The sequence below is a fragment of the Mustelus asterias genome, unplaced genomic scaffold, assembly GCF_964213995.1.
Source record: "Mustelus asterias unplaced genomic scaffold, sMusAst1.hap1.1 HAP1_SCAFFOLD_120, whole genome shotgun sequence".
NCBI lineage: Eukaryota > Metazoa > Chordata > Chondrichthyes > Carcharhiniformes > Triakidae > Mustelus > Mustelus asterias.
Window position 1 is genome coordinate 396502 of NW_027590159.1, and position 27309 is coordinate 423810.

Consider the following 27309-nt stretch of genomic DNA (forward strand, 5'->3'; position numbering starts at 1 on the left):
AATGGGTGTAAATTGAGAGAGGTGGATACTCAGCGAGACCTTGGTGTCCGTACGTATCAGTAACTGAAAGTAAGCGTGCATGGACATCAGGCAGTAAAGAAGACAACTGTAATGTTGGCCTTCATAGGGAGAAGATTTGAGTACAGGAATAGAGATGTGTTACTGCAATTGTACAGGGCATTGCTGAGGCCACACTTCAAGTATTGTGTGCAGTTCTGGTGTCCTTATCTGAGGACGGATGTCCTCGCTATACAGGGAGTACAGCGAATGTTTACCAGGCTGATTCCTGGGATGGCAAGTCTGTGATATGAAGAGAGACTAAGTCGGTTAGGACTTTATTCCTTGGAGTTCATTCGAGTGAAACATATAATATTGGAACAGGTTTAGACAGGGTAGATTCAGAAAGAATGTTCCTGATGCTCAGGGAGTTGAGGACTGTGGTTCAAGATTTGAGGATAAGCATCAACCTTTTAGAACAGAGGTGAGGAGAAATTTCTCCACTCTGATGATCTTTGGACTTCACTACCACAGAAAGTAGCTGAGGCCAAAACCTTTCGTGATTTCAGGAAGAAATTAAATATAGCTCTTGGGGCTAAAGTGATCACGGGATATGGGAGCAAGGGATGATCAGGATATTGAAGTTCATAATCAGCCATGATCAAACTGAATGGCGGAGCAGGCTCCAAGAGCCGAAAGGCCTGCTCCTGCTGTTCCTATATTTCAATGTTTCTATGATTGTGAAACTGGGGTGAGTCTGAACCTGTCGTGGGCCTGAACCTCTGGAATTGTTTGGAAATATTGATTGAGCGACGTTGGTGCGGATATGAACCTGATGTTCTGAACCAGATGAGGCTGCGCACCTAATGATACCTTGATGACAGGTATGGTGCAAACCTGGGGTGGATTTGAAACTGGGGAGATTGCTCCCCACTCCCTCACACAAAAGGCCTCAACCCCATTCCTCACCACCCCAACCTGCCCTCAAAACACCACCCCAAATCCCTGCACTCGAAACATATTCCAAATGCTCCTTATGTCCACCTGTATCCCTCATTCCCCATACCATAAGAGACCTTTAGACATAAGCAGAACTAGGCCACTCGGCCCATCAAGCCTGCTCTGAAATTCAATCATGGCTGATGTTTTTCTCATCCCCATTATCCTGTCTTTTCCCCATAACCCCTGATCCCCTTATTAACCAAGAACCTATCTATCTCTGTCTTAAAGACATTGAATGACCTGGCCTCCTCAGCCTTCTGCAGCTAAGAGTTCCACAGATTCACCACTCTCTGGCTGAAGAACTTCCTCCTCGTCTGTTTTAAAAGATCGTCCCTTTAGTCTGAGCTCTTTGCCTACTCTCCTAACCTGTCCAAGTCCTTCTGCAGCCAACCCCCCTCCTCCCCCACTTCCCTTCCTCAATACTCCCTGTCCATCTACATACCTTTGTGTCATCTGCAAACTTAGCAAAAATGCCTTCATTTCATTCTTCCAAAGCATTAATGTATATTGTGAAATGTTGTGGTCCCAGCACCGACCCGAGGCACACGACTGGTCACTGGCTGCCATCCTGAAAAAAGATCCCCCCTCATCTTTCTAAACTGGGGCCCAAAACTGTTCACAATACTCCAAATGGGGTCTGACCAGAGCCTTATATAGCCTCAGAAGTACATCCCTGCTCTTATATTCTCGCCCTCTCGACATGAATGCTAGCATTCCATTTGCCTTCCTAACTGCCGACTGAACCTGCACGTTAACCTTTGGAGAATCTTGAACAAGGACTCCCAAATCCCTTTGTGCGTCTGATTTTCTAAGCACTTCCCCACTTAGAAAAACGTCTATGCCTCCATTCCTCCTTCCAAAGTGCATAACCTCACACTTTTCCTCATTGCATTCCATCTGCCACCTCTTTGCCCACTCTCCAAACCTGTCCAAGTCCTTCTGCAGCATTCCCCCCTCCCCGCTTCCCCCTCCCTCAATACTATCTGTCCATCTACATATCTTTGTATCAGCTGCCGTCCCAGCACCAACCCCTCGTCACTGGCTGCCATCCTGAAAAAAGACCTCTTCATCCCCGCTCTCTGCCTTCTGCCAGTCAGCCAATCATCTCTCCATGCCAGGATTTTACCCTCAACACCATTGGCACCTTACTTATTTAACATTGTCCAATGTGGCATCTTGTCAAAGGCCTTCTGGAAATCTAAATAAATCAGGTTCTCTTTTATCTAACTTCCTTGTTACCTCCTCAAAGAACTGTAACAGAAAGATCACCACCATTGCCTCCACAATTTCCTCAGCTATCTATTTTAGAACCCTGGGGTGTGGTCCATCCGGTCCAGGTGATGTATCCACGTTCAGACCTTTCAGTTTCCCCAGAACCTTCTCGTTAGTAATGGCCAGTACCTTCAGCTGTGCCCCCGGACACTCCTGGAGCTCTGGTATCCCACCGGTGTCTTCCACCGTGAAGACGGATGCACAGTAACTATTCAGTTCTTCTGCCATTTCTTAGTTTCTTATTCATTTTGCAGCCTCATTTTCCAGTGGTCCAATGGCTTTTTTTGCCGCTTACCTTTTATATATTGAAAAAACTCTTCCGATCTTCCTTTATATTACTAGTTGCTTACAGCCATATTTAATCTTCTCCCCCCTTATTGCTTTTTTAGTTGTCCTCTGCTCACTCTTAAAGGCTTCCCAATCCTCTGCCTTCCCACGAATCCTTGCCACTTTGGAGGTTTTTTATTTTGCGTTTATGCTGTCCTTGACTTCCCCATCAGTCATGGATGCCTCGCCCTCCCTGTGGCATGTTTCCCCCTCCTTGGGATGAATTTCTGTTGTGCTTCCCAAATAACCCTCACGAACTCCTGTCATTGCCGTTCCCCTGTCTCCCCTGCTCGGCTCCCCTTCCAATCAACTCTGGCCAGCTCCTCCCTCAAGTCTTTGTAGTTACCTTTATTTAATTGTAATACCGTTACATCTGATTCCAGCTTCTCCCTCTCAAACTGCAGGCTAAATTCTATCATATTGGGTCACTGCTCTCAAAGGGTTCCTTCACCTTAAGTTTCCTAATCAGGTCTGCCTCATCACACATCACCAAATCCAGAATTGCCTGTTCCCGAGTAGGCTCTGTCACAAGCTGCTCCAAAAAAACTCTCTTAGACACTCCACAAATTCCTTTTAGAACATAGAACATAGCAAAACTCCAAAACAAACAGGCTCTTCGGCCCACAAGTTGTGCCGGTCATGTCCCTACCTACCTAGGCTTATATATAGGCTTACCTATAACCCTCAATCTTATTAAGTCCCATGTACTCATCCAGAAGTCTATTGAAAAACCCCATCGATTTTCCCACAACAGACGGCAGCCGATTCCACTCACCCACTACCCTCTGAGTGAAAAACGTACCCCTGACATCTCCTCTGTACCTATTCCCCAGCACCTTAAATCTGTGTCCTCTGGTAGCAACCATTTCAGCCCTGGGAAAAAGCCTCTGAGAATCCACCCGGTCTATAACTCTCAACATCTTGTACACCTCTATCAGGTCACCTCTCATCCTTCGTCTCTCCAAGGAGAAAAGACCGAGCTCCCTCAGCCTAGCCTCATAAGGCATGCCACTCAATCCAGGCAACGTCCTTGTAAATCTTCTCTGCACCCTTTCAATGATTTCCACATCCTTCCTGTAATGAGGTGACCAGAACTGAGCACAGTACTGTAAGTGGGGTCCGACGAGGGTCTTATAAAGCTGCATCATTATCTCTCGACTCCGAAATTCAATCCCTCGATTGATGAAGGCCAGCACACCATACGCCCTTTTAACCATCTGCGAGGCCGATTTAAGTGTCCTATGGACCCGGACCCCAAGGTCATTCTGATCCTTTGCACTGCGAAGAGTCTTGCCCTTGATATGATACTCCTTCATCCCATTTGACCTGCCAAAATGGACCACTACACATTTATCCGGGTTGAAGTCCATCTGCCACTTCTCCGCCCAGTCCTGCATCCTGTCTATGTCACGCTGCAGCTTCTGCCATCCCTCCAAACTATCCACAACACCACCAGCCTTCGTGTCGTCGGCAAACTTACCAACCCATCCCTCTCCTTCCTCATCCAGGTCATTTATGAAAATGACAAACAGCAAGGGTCCCAGAACAGATCCCTGGGGCACTCCACTGGTGACCGACCTCCATTCAGAAAAAGACCCATCTACAACCACTCTCTGCCTCTTGCAGGCAAGCCAGTTCTGGATCCACAAGGCAACAGCCCCTTGGATCCCATGCCCTCTCACTTTCTCGAGAAGTCCTGCATGGGGGACCTTATCGAACGCTTTGCTGAAGTCCATGTAAACCACATCTACCGCTTTTCCTTCGTCAATGTGTTTAGTCACCTTTTCAAAGAACTCCACCAAGCTCGTAAGGCACGATTTGCCTTTGACAAAGCCGTGCTGACTACGTCAGTGCATACTAAACCTCTCTAAATGTTCACAGATCCTGTCCCTCAGGATCTTCTCCATCAACTTACCAACCACTGAGGTTAGACTCACCGGTCGGTAATTTCCTGGGCTATCCCTATTCACTTTCTTGAATATAGGAACCACATCCGCAATCGGCCAATCCTCCGGCACCACTCCCGTATCCATCGACAACGCAAAGATCATCGCCAAAGGCTCTGCAGACTCTTCCATCGCCTCCCACATAAACCTGGGGTATATCCCATCCGGTCCCGGCGATTTATCTATCTTGATCTATTCAAAATTTCCAACACATCCTCTTTCTTAATGTCCACTAACTCAATCTTTTCAGTCCTCCACAATCCTGTAGTACAACCACCCAGGTCTTTTTCCACCGTGAATACCGAGGTAAAGTATTCATTCAGCACCTCTACCATTTCTTCCGCTTCCGTACAGACTTTCTCACCTTGACATTTTATAGGTCCTATTCCTTCACATCTCATCCTTTTACTCTTCACATATTTATAGAACGCCTGAGGGTTCTCTAAAACCTTACCTGCCAAGGCCTTCCCATGACCCCTTCTGGCTCTCCTAATTTCCTTCTCAAGTCCCTTCCTACAAGCCGTATACTCATCTAGATTCCTATCACTGCCGAGCTCTCTGAACCGTTTGTACGCTTTCCTTTTCTTTTTGACTAGGTTCAGCTCAGCTTTCGTGCACCACGGTTCCCGTAACCTACCAAAACGTCCCTGTCTCATCAGAACGTTGTCATGTAGAACTCGAGACAAACATTCCTTGAAAATCTGCCACCTTACTTCGGTACTATTCCTCGCTAATACCTCCTTCCAATTTACGCCTCTAATCTCCTGCCTGATGGCTCCATATTTCCCCGAACTCCAGATAAACACTTTCCTAGCTTGCCTGATCCTATCTCTTTCCATTGCTCGCGTAAAGGAGATAGAGTTATGATCACTATGCCCAAGATGCTCCCCCACTGAGAGATCCGACACCTGTCCAGGCTCATTAGCCAGTACCAGATCGAGCACGGCCTCTCCTCTTGTGGGCTTATCCACATGCTGTGTCAAGAAACCCTCCTGAACACACCTCACAAACTCCTACCCATCCAAACCCCTTACCCCAGGGATATTCCAATCGATGTTTGGGAAATTAAAGTCTCCCATCACAACAACCCTGTTATTCCTACATCTCGCCAGGATCTGTTTCCCTATCTGCTCCTCAACATCCCTGTTACTATTGGGCGGCCTATGGAAAACACCCAGCAAAGTTATCGACCCCTTCCCGCTCCGAACTTCCACCCACAGAGACTCCGTAGACAATCCCTCCAAGGCTTCCATCTTCTCTACAGCTGTGACACTATCCCTGATCAGTAGTGCCACTTCTCCCCCCTCCCCCCTCTCTGTCCTTTCTGAAACATCTGAAACCCGGCACCTGAATTATCCAGTCCTGTCCCTGTCCCCAAGTCGCTGTAATGGGCACCACATCACACTTCCAAGCATTGATCCACACTGTGAGCTCATCCACTTTATCCGCGACACTCCTTTTCTTGGGATCCACGACCTACCTGATTTTCCCAGTCCACCTGCATATTGAATCCCCCATGATTATTGTAACATTGCCTTTTCTATCTCCTGATGTATTTTCTGCCCCTCATTCTCTCACTATCCTCATCACTACCCTCAGACTGTACTTTACCCTTTACCTCCGCTAATCGTTCCCGATGTTTACATTTGAAGGCCAGTTTCTGATGTTCAAAGTGACTCTATTTTTCCTTCCCCCTTTCCCTTGCCTCCTTTTATTTCTTTTGCCTGTAATTCAGATCGTTTTAATTATTTTGCTTGCTGTTCCTCCATTTCCTTTTCTTTTGCCTGCAATTCAAAGGGTTTTAATTATTTTTTATATTCAGTCAGTTTCATTTGTAACTGAATTCTCGCCATTTCCAACGATTCTGACTGTGCTACTGACAATTCCAAATGTTGTGCTATTGCCACAATTATCTCTCCTTTCCGTACTCTGTCAGGCAATGTCAACTGCAATATGTTTCCAATTCCAAAAGCTTTGCTTTAGTCACTTTCTGTAAGGTAACTTGCGTGACTTCCTCCACCCGCAGCAACTTCTGAGCCTCTGAAAGAGCCATTAATCCAAACCACACTCCCTATTTAAACTGGAATACAAAACCTGAAAAGAAAACACAAATCTGTGCACCGCTCACTGTCTTTGAGTTCACTAATCCCAAATCAATCAAGAAATACAGATTTCTCTGGTATGTTGCCGGTGCCACGGGATAGCGAGTTGAGGAACAGGGAGAGAGTGCAGTTAAACACATGGATGCAGGGATGGTGTAGGAGAGAGGGTTTCAGCTATGTGCATAATTGGAACACTTTCTGGGGAAGGTGGGACCTGTACCAACAGGACGGGGTGCACCTGAACCAGAGGGGCACCAATATCCTGGGAGGGAAATTTGCTACGGCTCTGCGGTGGGGTTTAAAATAATTTGTCAGGGGGATGGGAAAAGGAGATGTAGTCCGGAGGTCAGTGAGTGTAGTGAGGTACTGGGAAGGGTATCATGGTCAAAGGTGGGTACCAGCAGACAAGAAGGTCGGTTGAAGTGTGTCTACTTCAATGAAAGGAGCATCCGAAAGAAGGTAGGTGAACTTGGGGCGTGGATTGGCACTTGGGACTACGATGTTGTGGCCATTACGGAGACATGGGTAGAACAAGGACAGGAATGGTTGTTGGAAGTTCCGGGGTATAGATGTTTCAGTAAGTGTAGGGTAGTTGGGAAAAGAGGTGGAGGAGCGGCACTGTTAATCACGGAGAGTTTAACGGGTGCAGAAAGGCATTTCGAAGGGGATCTGCCGACAGAGGTAATATGGGCTGAGGTTAGGAATAGGAAAGGAGCGGTCACGTTGTTAGGAGTTTACGATAGGCCCCCAATTAATAATAAAGATGTTGAGCAAGAAATTGCTAAGCAGATTTTGGATAGGTGTGGAGGTCACAGGCAGTTGGCATGGGGGACTTTAACCTTCCAAATATTGATTGGAACCTTTATAGGTCGAAGAGTTCGGATGGGGCAGTTTTTGTGCAGTGTGTGCAGGAGGGGTTCCTGACACAATATGTGGATAAGACGACAGGAGGTGGGGCCACATTGGATTTGGTAATGGGAAATGAACCGGGCCAAGTTTTGGATTTGGTTGTGGGAGAGCACTTTGGAGATAGTGACCACAATTCGGAGTCTTTTGTTATTGCAATGGAGAGGGAGCGGCCCATACGGCAGGGCATAGTTTACAATTGGGGGAGAGGTAATTATGATGCAATCAGGCGGGAATTAGGAAGCATAGGATGGGAACAAAAATTGTCAGGCAAAGGCACTAATGATAAGTGGAACCTTTTCAAGCAACAAATACTGCGTGTCCTTGATAAGAATGTCCCTGCCAGGCAGAGAGGAAATGGCCGAGTGAGGGAACCATGGTTCACAAAAGAGGTGGAATGTCTTGTCAAGAGGAAGAAGGAAGCGTATGTTCGGTTGAGAAAACAACGTTCAGTTGGCTCGATGGAGGGTTACAAGTTAGCAAGAAATGAGCTGAAAATGAGGCTTAGGAGAGCTAGGAGGTGGCATGAGAAGTCCTTGGCGGGTCGGATCAAGGAGAACCCCACGGCTTTTTACTCTTATGTGAGGAATAAAAGAATGACCAGGGTGAGGCTGGGGCCGGTCAAGGACGTCAGTGGGAATTTGTGCATGGAGTCAGAAGACATAGCAGAGGTGATGAATGAATACTTTTCTTCGTTGTTCACCAAGGAGAGGGGCCATGTTTTTGAGGAAGAGAGGGTGTCACAGGCAGACAGGCTGGAGTAAGTAGATGTTCGGAGGGAAGATATACTCGCAATTGTGAATAAACTGAAAGTTGATAAGTCCCCTGGGCCTGATGAAATATATCCTAGGATTCTTTGGGAGGCAAGGGATGAGATAGCAGAGCCTTTGGCTTTGATCTTTGCGTCCTCACTGTCCACGGGGGTGGTGCCAGAGGACTGGAGAGTGGCGAATGTTGTTCCTCTTTTTAAGAAAGGGAATAGAAATGACCCTGGTAATTATAGGCCGGTTAGTCTTACTTCGGTGGTCGGTCAGTTGATGGAAAAGGTCCTTCGGGGTGGGATTTACGACCATTTAGAAAGATGCAGCTTAATCCGGGATAGTCAGCACGGATTAGTGAAGGGCAAGTCTTACCTCACAAATTTGATAGAATTTGTTGAGGAGGTAACTAAGTGCGTTGATGAAGGTAGGGCAGTTGATGTCAAATCAGCCAGAGAGTGGTAGGTCTGTGGAATTCATTGCCACAGAGGGCTGTGGAGGCCGAGACTTTGAGCGTCTTCAAGACAGAAATTGATAAATTCTTGATTTCTCGAGGAATTAAGGGCTATGGGGAGAGAGCGGGTAAATGGAGTTGAAATCAACCATGATTGAATGGTGGAGTGGACTCGATGGGCCGAATGGCCTTACTTCCGCTCCTATGTCTTATGGTCTTATGGTCTTATATACATGGATTTTAGTAAGGCGTTTGATAAAGTCCCCCACGGTCGGCTTATGAAGAAAGTAAGGATGTGTGGGATAGAGGGAAGTTTGGCCGATTGGATCGGTAACTGGTTATCTAACAGAAGACAGGCGGTGGTGGATAGAAAGTTTTCGGACTGGATACCGGTTACCAGCGGAGTGCCACAGGGATCAGTGCTTGGTCCTCTGCTGTTTGTAATTTTTATAAATGACTTGGAGGAGGAGGCTGAACGGTGGATCAATAAATTTGCTGATGACACCAAGATTGGTGGAGGAGTGGATGAGGTGGAGGGCTGTTGTAGGCTGCAAAGAGATATAGATAGGATGCAGAGCTTTGCTGAAAATTGGCAAATGGAGTTTAACCCTGACAAATGCGAGGTGATTCATTTTGGTAGGACAAATTTAAATGTGGATTACAGGGTCAAAGGTAGGGTTCTGAAGAATGTGGAGGAACAGAGAGATCTTGGGGTTCTTATCCATAGATCTCTGAAGGTTGCCACTCAAGTGGATAGAGCCGTGAAGAAGGCCTATAGTGTGTTGGCGTTCATTAACAGGGGGCTTGAGTTTAAGAGCCGTGGGGTTATGCTGCAACTGCACAGGACCTTGGTGAGGCCACATTTGGAATATTGTGTGCAGTTCTGGTCACCTCACTATAAGAAGGATGTGGAAGCGCTGGAAAGAGTGCAAAGGAGATTTACCAGGATGCTGCCTGGTTTGGAGCGTCGGCCTTATGAGGAAAGGTGGAGGGAACTTGGGCTTTACTCTTTGGAGTGGAGGAGGTTGAGAGGAGACTTGATAGAGGTTTATAAGATAATGAGGGGGATAGATAGAGTGAACGTTCAAAGACTATTTCCTCGGGTGAATGGAGCGGTAACTATGGGGCATACCTATAGGGTTCATGGTGGGAGATATAGGAAGGATGTCCGAGGTGGGTTTTTTACTCAGAGAGTGGTTGGGGTGTGGAATGGACTGCCTGCAGGGATAGTGGAGTCAGAAACCTCTTAAGGAACATTTAAGAAGCTATTGGATAGGCACATGGAGTACTTCGGGATGATAGGGAGGAAATAGCTTGATCTGGGTTTCAGACAAAGCTGGGAACAACATCGTGGGCCGAAGGGCATGTTCTGTGCTGTACTGTTCTATGTTCTATTTCAATCCCGGAGCCCCCAGTTGTTCTCAGTCATGTTGGATACTCCCAGGTGTTTCATGAAGCTTGGGTGACCTGTAACTCTTTACCTTGAATCTGGCTCGAAGGAGCACGAGAGGTTTCACTTCAGCTGTGAGTGAACTGACCCACGAGGAACTCTTATTCAAAACAAAGTTTAATTAAGAATATTGTTGACATTTATAGTAAGACAACGAGCAAGAACCTTTAACAATTACAATCAAGAAACACAACAACCACGATAATGTACAACTCTGAAGGAACTATCTCTCGTGTGTTCCAACCAAAGCCAACATCCAATCCACGAAACCCTCCAAATCACCACAATACAGCAGAGGTTAATGCCGAATTATTACACGTGTCCAGCCTCCTGGGCTGAATGCTCAAATTCCCTTGAGAAGAAACTCAGAAGAGGTTGTAATCGAATCTGTTTCACAAAACACAGCCTTTTAAAAAGAGAAGGACAGGGAGAGGGAGAGAGATTGCTTCTTAGCTTGCTGCTCAACTGCTTCCGAAAACAAAACTAAAATACCAAAAAAAACTACCACCTGACTGCCACAGCTTAGCTCCACCTCCATGTAAGCTGCATGATTTAAACATTAATTCTTCAAGGTCCACTCACATGACAACATTCACACTCACGCTCTCAACTCAGCACTCCCCATTACCCCAACACTCTCTCTCTCACACCAACACTATCCTGTCACTTCAACACACTCCCTCACCTCAACACCCCCCCCGCTCACCTCAATACTCCCCTTCCCCTCTCTACGCAATCTCTATCACACAGACATTACACCCTTTCTCCTCAACACTATCCGCCTCGCTTCTAAATTCTCCCCCTCACACCCGAATTCACCGCCTGCGATCCACACCTCCCTTATCTCAAAACCCACCCCTTCTGATCTCAGCGACCACTCCTGTCTAAACACTCCCCGCTCTCCTTAATACTCCCCCTCACACATCAACACAGCCCTCTCACATGAACATTCCTCCTCTCAGCTCGACATGCCCCATTACCTTAACACTGCCGTGCCTCAATGGAACAATGTCCCTCTCATGTCAAAACTCCCCTTCTCACCTCAACACTCTCACCCCTCAAAAACACTTCCCCTCAACTCAGCACTCTCCACCACCTCAAAACACCTCCCCAATCCTCAACACACATCCCCGCACCGCAACACATCCCCTCTCATCGCAACAGACCAACTCTGACCTCAACACTCAACTTCTCACATCTACATTCTCCCTCTGAGGTCAACATCAATCCCTCTCACCAGAACACCCCCTCTCAGCTCAACGCTCCCCCACTCAACACAACTCTCCCCCTCCCACCTTAACATATTCCTCCCTCACATCAATCCTCCCGCTCAACTCTACATTAACCCACGCACCACAACCCTACCCATCGCATCCCTGCACTTCCCACTCAGCTTCACACTCTCACCTCAACATCCCCAAGAGATAAATTCCCCGTCCCAAAACGCATGGGAGTCGGAGCAGACGGGCACAGATCGCGTAAAGATCCCATTACCTCTGGTGGGATTATCCGATTTAGGTGTGAGCACGGGGGACAAATCCCACCCTCTGTCTCACCACAACATTCTCCCCCCATCACGTCAGCTCTCCCTTCTCATCTCAGCACATTGGCTCACCTCAGCTCCCACCATCTCACATAAACTTTCCCCCCTCTCACCTCAACACAACCCCCCATATCTCAATACACCCCCTCATGTCATCACTCTCCCTCTCACTTCCACAAGCCCCTTTCACCTCATCAATCTCTCTCTCTCACATCAACAATTGCCTCTCATCTTAACATTCCCCCGTCTGGTCACCGGTCTCGCTCTCAAATCCACACTCCCCCCTCGAAGCTCAACAATCTCCATCTCACCTCAACACTCCCAGAATCACCTCAACACTGTCTGTCTCTGACCCACTCTCCTCCTTCACACCTCAACAATCTCACCTCTCATCTCAACACTCCCAGAATCACCACAACACTGTCTGTCTCTGACCCACTCTCCTCCTTCACACCTCAACAATCTCCATCTCATCTCAACACTCCCAGAATCACTTCAACACTGTCTGTCTCTGACACATTCTCCTCCTTCACACTTCAACAATCTCACCTCTCATCTCAACTGTCTCCTCACATCTCAACACTGACCCACGCCACAACATTTTCCACCCTCACCCCATCACTCACACTCCACTCAAGATATCGCCCTCCTCATGATGCTCCCCCGCTCACATCAACATTCCCCCGCCAACCTCAACACACTCCCTGGCATCAACAACCCCCGTTCCAGCACACTCGCTCTACCCTGCACTCTCCCCATCTCACCTCAACAATCTGCTCGCACCCTCTCCTCGCCCCCCCGTGCCCGCACTCCACCCCCCTCACACACGCAACCCACCCCCCCCCCCCGCACCCGCACTCCACCCCCCCCCGCACTCCACCCCCCCGCACCCGCACTCCACCCCCCCTCGCAACCGCACTCCACCCCCCCTCGCACCCGCACTCCACCCCCCCCTCGCACCCTCACTCCACCTGCCCCTCGCACCCGCACTCCACCCCCCCTCGCACCCGCACTCCACCCCCCCTCGCACCCACACTCCACCCCCCCTCTCGCAGCCGCACTCCACCCCACCTCTCGCAGTCGCACTCCACCCCTCTCCTGCCACCGCACTCCCCCCCTCTCCCAAGAAGGTAGATAAGGGCAGTGCCGTTGATGTTGCCTACAAGGACTGCAGCAAGACTTTTGACAAGGTACCACATAAGGTTGTTGCATCAGATTAAACCTTACGGGATCTAGGGTGGGGCATCTAAATAGAACATAGAACATAGAACATTACAGCACAGAACAGGCCCTTCGGCCCACGATGTTGTGCCAACCTTCATCTGAAACCAAGATCAAGCTATCCCACTCCCTACCATCCTGGTGTGCTCCATGTGCCTATCCAATAACCGCTGAAATGATCCTAAAGTGTCTGACTCCACTATCACTGCAGGCAGTCCATTCCACACCCCAACCACTCTCTGCGTGAAGAACCTACCTCTGATATCCTTCCTATATCTCCCACCATGAACCCTATAGTTATGCCCCCTTGTAATAGCTCCATCCACCCGAGGAAATAGTCTTTGAACGTTCACTCGATCTATCCCCTTCATCATTTTATAAACCTCTATTAAGTCTCCCCTCAATCTCCTCCGCTCCAGAGAGAACAGACCCAGCTCCCTCAACCTTTCCTCATAAGACCGACACTCCAAACCAGGCAGCATCCTGGTAAATCTCCTCTGCACTCTTTCCAGCGCTTCCACATCCTTCTTATAGTGAGGTGACCAGAACTCCACGGAATATTCCAAATGCGGTCTCACCAAGGTCCTGTACAGTTGCAGCATAACCCCACGGCTCTTAAACTCCAACCCCCTGTTAATAAAAGCTAACACACTATAGGCCTTCTTCACAGCTCTATCCACTTGAGTGGCAACCTTTAGAGATCTGTGGATATGGACCCCAAGATCTCTCTGTTCCTCCACAGTCTTCGGAACCCTACCTTTGACCCTGTAATCCACACTTAAATTAGTCCTACCAAAATGAATCACCTCACATTTATCAGGGTTAAACTCCATTTGCCATTTTTCAGCCCAGCTTTGCATCCTATCTATGTCTCTTTGCAGCCTACAACAGCCCTCCACCTCATCCACTACTCCACCAATCTTGGTGTCATCAGCAAATTTACTGATCCACCCTTCAGCCCCCTCCTCTAAGTCATTAATAAAAATCACAAAGAGCAGAGGACCAAGCACCGATCCCTGCGGCACTCCGCTAGCAACCTGCCTCCAGTCCGAAAATTTTCCATCCACCACCACCCTCTGTCTTCGATCAGATAGCCAGTTACCTATCCAATCGGCCAACTTTCCCTCTATCCCACACCTCCTTACTTTCATCATAAGCCGACCATGGGGGACCTTATCAAACGCCTTACTAAAATCCATGTATATGACATAAACCGCCCTACCTTCATCAACACACCTAGTTACCTCCTCAAAAAATTCTATCAAATTTGTGAGGCACGATTTGCCCTTCACAAATCCGTGCTGACTATCCCGGATTAATCCGCATCTTTCTAAATGGTCATAAATCCCATCCCTAAGGACCTTTTCCATCAATTTACCAACCACCGAAGTCAGACTAACCGGTCTATAATTACCAGGGTCATTTCTATTCCCTTTCTTAAACAGAGGAACAACATTCGCCACTCTTCAGTCCTCTGGCACCATCCCCGTGGACAGCGAGGACCCAAAGATCAAAGCCAAAGGCTCTGCAATCTCATCCCTCGCCTCCCAAAGAATCCTAGGATACATTTCATCAGGCCCAGGGGACTTATCGACCTTCAGTTTATTCAAAACTGCCAATACATCCTCCCTCCGAACATCTATTTCCTCCAGCCTATTAGCCTGTAACACCTTCTCTTCCTGAAAAACATGGCCCCTCTCCTTGGTGAACACTGAAGAAAAGTATTCATTCATCACCTCGCCTATCTCTACTGATTCCATACACAAGTTCCCACCACTGTCCTTGACCGGCCCTAACCTCACCCTGGTCATTCTTTTATTCCTCACATAAGAGTAAAAAGCCTTGGGGTTTTCCTTGATCCGACCCGCCAAGGACTTCTCATGTCCCCTCCTAGCTCTCCTCAGCCCCTTTTTCAGCTCATTCCTTGCTAACTTGTAACCCTCAATCGAGCCATCTGAACCTTGTTTCCTCATCCCTACATAAGCTTCCCTCTTCCTCACTCGGCCATTTCCTCCCTGCCTGACAGGGACATACCTATCAAGGACACCCAGTATTTGTTCCTTGAAAAAGTTCCACTTTTCATCAGTGCCTTTCCCTGACAGTTTCTGTTCCCATCTTATGCCCCCTAATTCTTGCCTAATCGCATCATAATTACCTCTCCCCCAATTGTAAGCCTTGCCCTGCCGTCCGGCCCTATCCCTCTCCATTGCAATAACAAAAGACACCGAATTGTGGTCACTATCTCCAAATTGCTCTCCCACAACCAAATCTAACACTTGGCCCGGTTCATTTCCCAGTACCAAATCCAATGTGGCCTCACCCCTTGTCGGCCTATCCACATATTGTGTCAGGAAACTCTCCTGCACACACTGCACAAAAAGTGCCCCATCCAAACTATTCGACCTACAAAGGTTCCAATCAATATTTGGAAAGTTAAAGTCCCCCATGACAACTATCCTGTGACCCCCACACGTATCCATAATCTGCTTAGCAATTTCTTCTTCCACATCTCTATTACTATTTGGGGGCCTATAGTAAACTCCTAGCAATGTGACCGCTCCTTTCCTGTTTCTAACTGCAGCCCATATTACCTCAGTGTGCATATCCCCCTCAAAGTGCTTTTCCGCAGCCGTTAAACTATCCTTGATTAACAATGCTACTCCTCCACCTCTTTTACCAGCTTCCCTACACTTACTGAAACATCTATACCCCGGAACGTCCAACAACCATTCCTGTCCTTGTTCTACCCACGTCTCCGTAATGGCCACAACATCGTAGTCCCAAGTAGCAATCCACGCCCCAAGTTCATCCACCTTGTTCCGGATGCTCCTTGCATTGAAGTAGACACACTTCAACCCATCTTCCTGTCTACCGGTACCCACCCTTGACCTTGATACCTTCCCCAATATCTCACCACCCTCAACACTGACTTCCGAACTACAACTCCTTTTCCCACTCCCCTGACAAATTAGTTTAAATCCCCCTGAAGAGCCGGAGCAAATTTCCCTCCCAGGATATTGGTGCCCCTCTGGTTCAGGTGCACCCCGTCCTGTTTGTAGAGGTCCCACCTTCCCCAGAACGTGTTCCAATTATCCACGTATCTGAAACCCTCCCTCCTGCACCATCCCTGCAACCACATGTTTAAGTGCACTCTCTCCCTGTTCCTCAACTCGCTATCACGTGGCACCGGTAGCGTACCAGAGATGACCACATGTTTTGTCTTTGCTCTCAGCTTCCAGCCGAGCTCCCGAAATTCCTGTTTTAAATCCCCGTCCCTTCTCTTACCTATGTCGTTGGTACCAATGTGTACCACGACTTGTGACTGTTTCCCCTCCCCCTTAAGAATCCGGAAAACACGGTCCGAGACGTCACGGACCCTGGCATCCGCTAGGCAACAAACCATCCTCGAGTCTCTTTTGCTGCCACAGAACCTCCTATCTATCCCTCTAACTAACGAGTCCCCAATAACTATCGCCCTCCCGCTCTCCTCCTTACCCTCCTGAGCCACAGGGACGGACTCAGTGCCGGAGATCCTCTCACTGCGGCTCACCACTGGTATGTCGTCCCCCTCAACCATATCCAAAGCGGAATACTTATTGCTAAGGGGAACGACCACAGGGGATCCCTGCACCGACTGCTTCTTCCCAGCCCCTCTCACCGTCACCCATCTATTTTCATTCCTCGGAGTAACTGTATCCCTGAAGCTTCTGTCTATGGCCATTTCTGCATCCCTAATGATCCTAAGTTCCTCCAACTCCAGCTCCAGTTCCCTTACACGGTTTTGCAGGAGCTGCAGATGGATGCACTTCTCACAGGTATAATCAGCAGGGACACTGTCGTCGTCCCTCACCTCGAACATAGTGCAAGAGGAACATTGCACTGCCTTCACACCCATCCTCTCTAGATACCCTGCCAGTACCAGGTAGAAACAGCAAAAAATGAATTAACTCACCCCTGCTCGCCCTTTCTGCCTAAGCCCTGTGAGCCAAAGCCCTACTGCTTTCACTCTGCCTCCTGCTCACTCTGCTGCCCGCTAACGACGCTGCCCGCTCAAAAGTGCGGCCTACTTTTAAACCCTCCAAAAACCTTCCCAGACTCCTGCTGGGCCCACTTCCTGTTTTAAAAAAAACCTCCGATTTTTTTACACAAATTTAACTTAAAATAAATAAATAAATGTAGTGAACAAACCAACTGCCTTCTCCTCAGCCTGGTCCTGTGGAATAATGAGGCTGAAAACTGCAAGTTAAGCACTTTTAAACCCTCCAAAAACCTTCCCAGACTCCTGCTGGGCCCACTTCCTGTTTTAAAAAAAACCTCCGATTTTTTTACACAAATTTAACTTAAAATAAATAAATAAATGTAGTGAACAAACCAACTGCCTTCTCCTCAGCCTGGTCCTGTGGAACAATGAATAGATACAAAATTGGCTTCTTGACAGAAGCTAGAGAGTGGTTGCAGAGAACTGTTTTTCAAACTGGAGACCTGTGAGCAGTGCTGTGCCTCAGGGATCAGTGCTGGGTCCACTGTTATTTGTCATTTAATTCATGATTTGGATGAGAATATAGGAGGCATGATTCGCACGTTTGCAGATGACACTAAGATTGGTGGCATAGTGGAGAGTGAAGAAAGTTATTTCCAATTGCAATGGGATCTTGATCAATTGGGCCAGTGGGCTGACGAATGGCAGATGGAGTTTAATTTAGACAAATGCGATGTCATGCATTTTGGTAGATTGAACCAGGGCAGGACTTACTCAGTTAATGGTAGGGCATTGGGGAGAGTTACAGAACAAAGAGATCGAGGGGTACATGTTCATAGCTTCTTGAAAGTGGAGTCACAGGTGGACAGAGTGGTGCAGAAGGCATTCGGCATGCTTGGTTTCATCGGTCAGAACATTGAATACAGGAGTTGGAATGTCTTGTTGGGTTTGTACAAGACATTGGTAAGGCCACACTTGGAATACTGTGTGCAATTCTGGTCACCCTATCATAGAAAGGATTTTATTAAACTAGAAAGAGTGCAGAAAAGATTTACTCGGATGCTACCGGGACTTGATGGATTGAGTTACAAGGAGAGGCTGGATAGACTGGGACTTTTTTCTCTGAAGCGGAGGAGGCTGAGGGGTGACCTTATAGAGATCTATAAAATAATGAGGGGCACAGATCAGCTCGATAGCCAATGTCTTTTCCCAAATGTAGGGGAGGCCAAAACTAGAGGGCATAGGTTTAAGGTGAGAGGGGAGAGATACAAAAGGGTCCAAAGAGGCAATTTTTTCACACAGACGGTGGTGAGTGTCTGGAACAACCTGCCAGAGGTAGTAGTAGAGGGGGGTACAATTTTGTCTTTTAAAAAGTATTTGAATAGTTACATGGGTAAGATGGATATAGAGGGATATGGGCCAAATGTGGGCATAGAACATAGAACAGTACAGCACAGAACAGGCCCTTCGGCCCACGATGTTGTGCCGAGCTTTATCTGAAACCAACATCAAGCTATCCCACTCGCTATCATCCTGGTGTGCTCCATGTGCCTATCCAATAACGGCTTAAATGTTGCAAAAGGGTCTGACTCCACTACTACTGCAGGCAGTCCATTCCCCACCCCAACCACTCTCTGCGTAAAGAACCTACCTCTGATATCCTTCCTGTATCTCCCACCACGAGCCCTATAGTTATGTCCCCTTGTAATAGCTCTTTCCAGCCGAGGAAATAGTCTTTGAACGTTCACCCTATCTATCCCCTTCATCATTTTATAAACCTCTATTTAGTTTCCCCTCAGCCTCCTCCGCTCCAGAGAGAACAGCCCTAGCTCCCTCAACCTTTCCTCATAAGACCTACCCTCCAAACCAGGCAGCATCCTGGTAAATCTCCTCTGCACTCTTTCCAGCGCTTCCACATCCTTCTTATAGTGAGGTGACCAGGACTGCACACAATATTCCAAATGTGGTCTCACCAAGGTCCTGTACAGTTGCAGCATAACCCCACGGCTCTTAAACTCCAACCCCCTGTTAATAAAAGCTAACATACCATAGGCCTTCTTCACAGCTCTATCCACTTGAGTGGCAACCTTTAGAGATCTGTGGATATGGACCCCAAGATCTCTCTGTTCCTCCACAGTCTTCAGAACCCTACCTTTGACCCTGTAATCCACATTTAAATTTGTCCTACCAAAATGAATCACCTCACAGTTATCAGGGTTCAACTCCATTTGCCATTTTTCAGCCCAGCCTTGCATCCTAACTATGTCTCTTTGCAGCCTACAACAGCCCTCCACCTCATCCACTTACAAAGCCCTGAAACTGGTTTTAACGAGGTGTACAAAGAACCAGCCAAGTTCAGTTGAGAGCTGACTCAGCTGATTCCTGTTGCAGGAATGCACTGAAGTGCTGATTTTAACTTCCCAAATAAGAACTCATTCAGCTCACCCTGAAAGCAAGTTTAATGACTCATTATCTCCTTTTAACTTACCACGTGAACACCCTGTTTTCACAATGCCAAAAGGACTCCTCACATTCAGCCAGCACTCACTGTGCAGTCAGAGCAGCACTGTGAGGCCTTTGTTTTTATAGGCACAACTTACAAAGCCCTGAAACTGGTTTTAAATAGTTGTATAAACAACTTTGTCTGTGAAGCAGCAATTATCAATATATTCCCGAATATAGCTGCATGATATTGCTGTATTATTATTATTAATATTATTATTATTATGGCAGTTTATTTTAGGTGTTATTACTCTGATGTTATTTCTGCATCGGATGCCTTTTTCCAAAATTTGCTATTTATGATTGATCTGAGATCATTTATCACAGCTTTTGACGTGGTTGCATGGGTAGTACACTACGTGTTCATTTGAATAAATAGATTAACTGAATAAAGTCTCAACTCCACATGTGGCAATTTTGTATTGTTGATTTCGAAAGAATGGAAGTTTCGAACGTTCCTTAACCATCAAAGAAGGATGTCGACCAAATATCAAAAAGCCAGTTTACCAAAGAGCGATCTTTTTTTTCCACAGTAGTTTACATTATTAGAAACCATAGCGACCAGACGGACTAACCGGGTTTCTTTTCAATAGTTTCCAAACTTCCTTGATTGGGAACACGTCTGTTAGACCATTTCTGAACCTTTCTTCCCCTGTTGAAAAGGCCTCCGTTGCTGAAGCGTCTGCTCAGGATTATCATCTCCCCACCCTGCCTCATCTCGCTTGGTCTCTCCTGTCTTTGATCTTAGCCAGGAACGAAAGAAGAGTCAGGAAACCGAACCAAGTGCTTGAACTGTGCTCTCAGCAATGATATGTGCAGATTTATTCATATGTTCTGTAATCCATGTGACTGATGATAAATATTGGATTCTTAAACTGTTTCACAACGACAGTAAATGGACCGTCATTTTCTGCATCAGCAGTGAAAGTGTCAAATTCTAATCACCAGACCAGCAGATTACAGCGTGTTTTGCAGTTTGCTGTGTCCACGATCCTTTTGTTATTTTAATTTCCACGCCAGACCACTTGCACCAGAAACGTCTCCTGCAAAATGGCACCTTCTGTTTCAACACCAGAGAAGTGTTCAGCCAATTACAGGAATAATTCCACGACAGTTATCGCGTCCGCCTCCCACGGCATGAAACTGGCCAGATTTTTTTTCCAAATCCTTTTCACTGCAGAGAGTGGGAAAAGTTCTACTATTCATATATTTGAAAATTTTGATTTGTCTGATAGGTTTTGCCTTCATTTTCTGATTGTAAGATCAGGGGTCACTCCTTATAAAGGGCAGAGGGTAAGATTCGTCACAGAAAACAAGGGAGGAAACATTATTTGACCCAAGGAATTATGAAGCCGGCAACATTGAGCTGGTGATGGCTGAAGTCGGGTGTTCCAATGGTGCACACTCATCGATTTCACGCCCTTGGGCTCGATGGCAGGTGACAAAGCAGAATATTTTTAAAATGAGAATCCTGGCTATTGGGTGCTGGACAAGGAGGAAGACAATGGCTTAAATGACGATGATCCGCTGATTGGAAAAGTCACTGTCAGCTTCCTTGCTGGTCTAGTAGTTAGGATTCGGCACTTTCATCTCTGTGGACTGGATTCAAACCCCAGCCAGAGAGTAACTCGTTTGTGTTGCTGTGTGAACTGACACCATGGAAAGGAATTCCTCATTGAATTAAACTAAATCTGGCAGCGTCTGTGGTGTGAGAAATTGATTTAATCTTCCAGCTGGATGACGTTTCATCGGAGCTGGAAAGCCAGAAATGCTACAGATGGAAAACAAGGGCTTGGCTGTGATTCCAAAATATTGTGATAGGCTTGAGGGGCGAAATGTTATATCCCCAATCCCAATTATATTCTAAATCGGTGCGGATGCCACTCCAAGCAATAGTCATCACACGGTTTCCTCTTGTAGTGTGGCCGAGTGGCCTGAGGCGCTGGATTTAAGTTTTAGTCTCCGAGGAGGCGTGGGTTGTAAATCCCACCACTGCTAAAAGAGGACAGCTTTTTTGTCTGTTCAGGGAGTAACATTTTGTGAAGAAGAAAGACGAGAGGGATACAAGTTGCAGGATGAACTCCGGGGGCCGAATAATCCCTTTTGTTGCTGCAACCATTTGATCTGAGTGACACTAACACATTGATACCGGTTGCAATGGTGGCCAAGCGGCGAAGGTGGTGGATTTGAAATGGCTGTATTCTCACGAAGATTTGAATCTCACCCACTGCGCTGCTCAGCATTCATTCCTTTAGGTGACTGCAGAATTAACTATTCGGTCAATGGAATCAAAACCTTCCAAATATTCCCATCTGTTTTTCCTGCTTCACTTCCGCGTTCCTTCATTTCTGTTCATCAGCTAGAATGTACCAAAGTCCCAGCCAGAAATGGAACAAAACTGAACCCAATTGGTGACATCCTTGATCTATGGGTGTTTGTGTCTCACAGTAAGAAGTTTTACAACACCAGGTTAAAGTCCAACATGTTTATTTGGTAGCAAAAGCCACACAAGCTTTCGGAGCTCCAAGCCCCTTCTTCAGGTGAGTGGGAATTCTGTTCACAAACAGGGCATATAAAGACACAGACTCAATTTACATGAATAATGGTTGGAATGCGAATACTTACAGCTAATCAAGTCTTTAAGATACAAACAACGTGAGTGGAGAGAGCATCAAGACAAGCTAAACAGCTGTGTATTGTCTCCAGACAAGACAGCCAGTGAAACTCTGCAGGTCCAGGCAAGCTGTGGGGGTCGCAAATAGTGTGACATGAACCCAATATCCCGGTTGAGGCCGTCCTCGTGTGTACGGAAGTTGGCTATCAGTTTCTGCTCAGCGACTCTGCGCTGTCGTGTGTCATGAAGGCCGCCTTGTAGAACGCTTACCCGAATATCAGAGGCCGAATGCCCGTGACCGCTGAAGTGCTCCCCAACAGGAAGAGAACAGTCTTGCCTGGTGATTGTCGAGCGGTGTTCATTCATCCGTTGTGGCAGCGTCTGCATAGTTTCCCCAATGTACCATGCCTCGGGACATCCTTTCCTGCAGCGTATCAGGTAGACAATGTTGGCCGAGTTGCAAGAGTATGTACCGTGTACCTGGTGGATGGTGTTCTCACGTGAGATGACGGCATCTGTGTCGGTGATCCGGCACGTCTTGCAGAGGTTGCTGTGGCAGGGTTGTGTGGTGTCGTGGTCACTCTTCTCCTGAAGGCTGGGTAGTTTGCTGCGGACAATGGTCTGTTTGAGGTTGTGCGGTTGTTTGAAGGCAAAAAGTGGGGGTGTGGGGATGGCCTTGGCGAGATGTTCGTCTTCATCAATGGCATGTTGAAGGCTCTGGAGGAGATGCCGTAGCTTCTCCACTCCGGCGAAGTACTTGGCGACGAAGGGTACCCTGTCCACTGTGTCCCGTGTTTGTCTTCTGAGGAGGTCGGTGCGGCTTTTCGCTGTGGCGCATTGGAACTGTTGATCAATGAGTCGAGCGCTATATCCTGTCCTTATGAGCCTGTCTTGATGCTCTCTCCACTCACGCTGTTTGTATCTTAAAGACTTGATTAGCTGTAAGTATTCGCATTCCAACCATTATTCATGCAAATTGAGTCTGTGTCTTTATATGCCCTGTTTGTGAACAGAATTCCCACTCACCTGATGAAGGGGCTTGGAGATCCGAAAGCTTGTGTGGCTTTTGCTACCAAATAAACCTGTTGGACTTTCACCTGGTGTTGTTAAACTTCTTCCTGTGTTTACCCCAGTCCAACGCCGGCATCTCCACATCATGTTTGTGTCTCGTCAGCCCTCTGTGACTCTCGCTGTCTGTGTGTGTTCCTCTGTGCATCAATGTGATTCAGTTACCAGAGGGGGTGAATACATTTTTTACTATCACAAACTGCGGTCACTTATTCATGTACCTCAATGACAAATGGTGCAGAGAATAACAACATGTTTGAAAGTTGCGAGAAAGATTGACTGATGAGGCTTTTTTTTAACTGGCTATTGCTTTTTGAATCAGTCGCCGTGTGTTACACAGCAGAAGATGATTGAAATTTTCACTGATCAACATTTAAACAGACAGTGGATTCACTCGTTGTAATGGTGCATTCCAACTCTATATCTGCAACTGCAGCATCAATTTCTATCAGTTGCTGTGAATCCAAATTTCTAATATACAACAGCACGATCTAATGTATCTCGTTTTATTTGAAATGAATATTCATCGATCGGTTTGCATGACAGTTTAGTGAATATCAGCGAGACTGGCAAAGTTTGGACAGTATTTCCCTGTTGCAGAAGGATACAAAGAATATCTATGTCGGAATATAAGTAGAAACAGAAATTGAGGGAGTCTATTTGGCTCGGGGTGCTTTCAAACCTCCAAAATGTCTGTCGGCAGCTAACTCTCCTGAAAAAGTTTCCTGCAGAAATCCTGCAGCAGTTAATTCCAGGGCTTTCACTGCCTGGATCCAATTCAATTCGCAGCGTCAATGTTATGCTAATTGTTATCATTCAGATTCGGTTACTGGTTTGAAAAAAGTCATATTGAACTCGGAAACGTAACTCTCTGTCTTGCTCCACATGTGTTGAAAGCCCTGCTGAGAACTTCCAGTCCTGTCTGTTTTCATTCTGACATGAATCATAGGAGGAGGAGCAGACCACTCGGTCCATCGGGATTTTCACCTTTCAATACCATCATGGCTGAACTTGGGCTACAACTTAGTTTTTCCACCAGCTCCCCATATCGCTAAATTCTCCAAGAGATTAGAACCCTGTTTATCCCAACTTTAAATGTGCTCGATGAGGGGGCATACATAACTGTCAGGTACAGAGAATGCCAAAGATTCTCGCCCTTTGAGTGAAGTAATTTCTCCTTATCTTCGCCCTAAATGATCAGCCCCTCATCTGTGCCGCAGTGGGTTAGATTCCTGACCAGCAGAAAAAACAATATCTCAGTCTCCATCCTGTCAAACCTAATCAGAATTGTGTAGGTTTAAAGAGATCGCCTCTTATTCTTCTAAACTCCAGGGAATTTCATCACAGGACAACTCCCTCACCCAGGGAGCAATCTGATGAACCTTCACTTTACCGGTTCCAATGCAAGCATATCCATTTTTAAATGTGACTATCACATCTGCGCAGAATATTCAACCTGGTCTCAACAAAACCCAATGCAACAGCAGAAACACCTTGTTATTCTTGAACTCCAGCCTGCCGGCAATAAAGACCAAAATGTAATTTCCCTTCCAATTATCTGTTGCACCTATGTGCTAACTTTATGCATTCCTTGTACAAACGCATCTATTCTATTCTTAATATCAATATTTACATTTTTTCGCTCAGCAAATATGTTCTGCTCTTTCACGAAGAAGAAAATGCTTTCGCTTTCCAAAGTTGCAACCAATCTGCCCCTCTACTCAGAAGAACACTCTCTCTGCCTTTTCCCTCCAGCTTATATCAGCAAAGTTTTGTCAGCAGGCTCTAGCGAGAATTGAACTCGCGACCGCTGGTTTACAAGACCAGTGCTCTGACCTCTGAGCTGTGGAGCCAAATATTCAAACATTATCAGTGGATTGAGGTACAGGATTGGGTTTGAGGTCGTAGATTTTTGATGAATGTGGAAATGTCTGAGGTGGAGAGCAGGAAGTTAAAAAACGCAACTTGAAAGTGACATGATTTGACATGTGTGCTCTGTGTATCTGACATGTATGTTGCGCGTGTCATGCGATTCTTCTTCAGAGTTTATCGTTCGTGTTACCTCTCTGACCTTTCCAGCTCCGATGCAAGTTCATCCAGTTGGAAGATTGAAATGTTGCTCCCTTCAGAGACGCTGCGAGGCGTGTTTTCATTAAATGAAGAATTGAACAAAAAATAATTCACTCCGTGATTGGGAATCGAAAACGCGTCACGTCGCCGATCCTGATCACTAGACCCTCAGTGACGCTGATGTGAGAGATTTGCAATGAGTTGATCATCTCTGCACCCATTGCTTCATTTCCAATAACTTTCAATAAAAATAAGTCACAATGAGGAATGACGGGAAGCGCACATGACAGGATTTGAGCCTCAGTTCGAAAATCCCAATCTGTCACCTGGGCCGGGACTGCAGTCTTAATGTTTGCAATCCTGCTGATTATTTCGACAGACAGCCATTCAACCGGTCTTCCCGTTTGTATTCTCTATCGGAGAAACTCCACTCCTCCCAGTTTTGACAAAGCGTGATCTGGACTCGAAACGTTAGCTCTCTTCTCTCCTTACAGATGCTGCCAGACTTGCAGAGATTTTCCAGCATTTTCCCTTTTTCTTTCCGATTCCAGCATCCACGGTAATTTACTCCACTCCTTCCACACAGTCCGATCGACTTGCTGGAAAGGTGCATTGGCCATACTAAATTCTCCCTCAGTGTACACGAACAGGCGCTGGAGTGAGGCGACTTGGAGATTTTGACAGTAGCTTCATTGCACTGTTAATGTATGTCTACTTGTGGCAATAATAAAATGAACTCCTAAACTTTAAAGGTAGGGTGGATGAAAACAAAACAATTATAGAAAGTTACAGCACAGGAAGAGGTTCTTAGTTCTGGCCTACTGCTTTTAAACAGCAATTGTGATTAGTTGATCAGGAATGAGAAAGAGACAATATTTTCATATCAAATTGTATTTTCACAATTGGTCCCCAGTCATTAAGCCTGGGCCCTGGCGGTGAAAGCCTTGACGCTGAAAAACTAGACCACCCGAGCTCCAGCATCACCTGCTCAATGTTGCCTTGTCCATCATTCCTTTGTCCGTTAATCCATCCTCCCTTGCTCTCTACCACAGACCTGCACTTTTGTTGTTTTTATCGAGTGACCCCTGACTTTGCAATCAGAAAATGCTGGAAATACTCAGCATATCAGTTAACATTTAGCAAAAACACAAATTATGAAACTTTTCCCTCAATCTGTATTGAATGACATTTGGAAATATTGCTGTCTTCTTTCGGGGGTGTGGGGATGGCCTTGAAGAGATGTTCGCATTCATCAATGACATGTTGAAGGTTCCGAAGAAGATTTTGCAACTTCTCCACTCCGAGGAAGTACTGGACGACGAAGGGCACTCTTTCGGCCGTGTCCCGTGTTTATCTTCTGAGGAGGTAGGTGCGGTTTTTCGCTGTGGCGCGTCGGAACTGTCGATCGATGATCGATGATTGGGCGCCATATCCAATTTTACGAGAGCGTCTGTCAACAACGAGACTGCACACATTCTTACTTTCAATCTGAGCTGTTGGACTTCAGCTGCAACGACAAAAACTGAAATCAATTCCGGTAGTGATGGATCCCAATCCACGCCTCTGGAGAAACTGGAGCCTAAATCCAGCGCCTTAGACCGCTCGGCCACGCTACCACGTGCTTGACACGGCAATCATGTCCTTGTATTGATACTGAAATATTTCAGAATCCGTGGAGTTGGGATGGGCCAGGAGGAAACCTTCACCGAATCAGACGATCCTGAAATGTATAACAGAGAAAAATCATCTCCAGTTAGAAACACAGTGAACTGCAGTGAAATCCCAGCACCATTTAAACTGTCCTTAACCTCGTCTGGTTCCCAGAAAGGACAATATGACTTCCTGCTGAATTTGCTCAGGGTATTTACTTCAGAAAGAATATGACACATGGCGAGATTGTGATTTCGGTGTTCTACCGGGAAATAACTGATAATTGTTTTCACGGATTGGAGGGGAGCAATAAATCTTCATTTCCTGCCCTGCAATTAAAACAGCAGCGAAAGTGTCAAACTCTGACCACCAGAGCAACAGATTACAGCATGTTTTACAATTTGCTTTGTTCATGATCCCTTTGTTATTTGAATTTTCACGGCAGACT

General features: G+C 46.7%; 1 non-coding gene across 1 annotated transcript; it reads right to left on the reverse strand.

Annotated features, from left to right (window-relative positions):
* Positions 1-24921: 24921 nt before the first annotated feature.
* On the reverse strand, positions 24922-24994 carry trnat-ugu (transfer RNA threonine (anticodon UGU)). The gene has a single exon. It is a non-coding gene; the product is annotated as a tRNA-Thr (tRNA).
* Positions 24995-27309: the final 2315 nt, after the last annotated feature.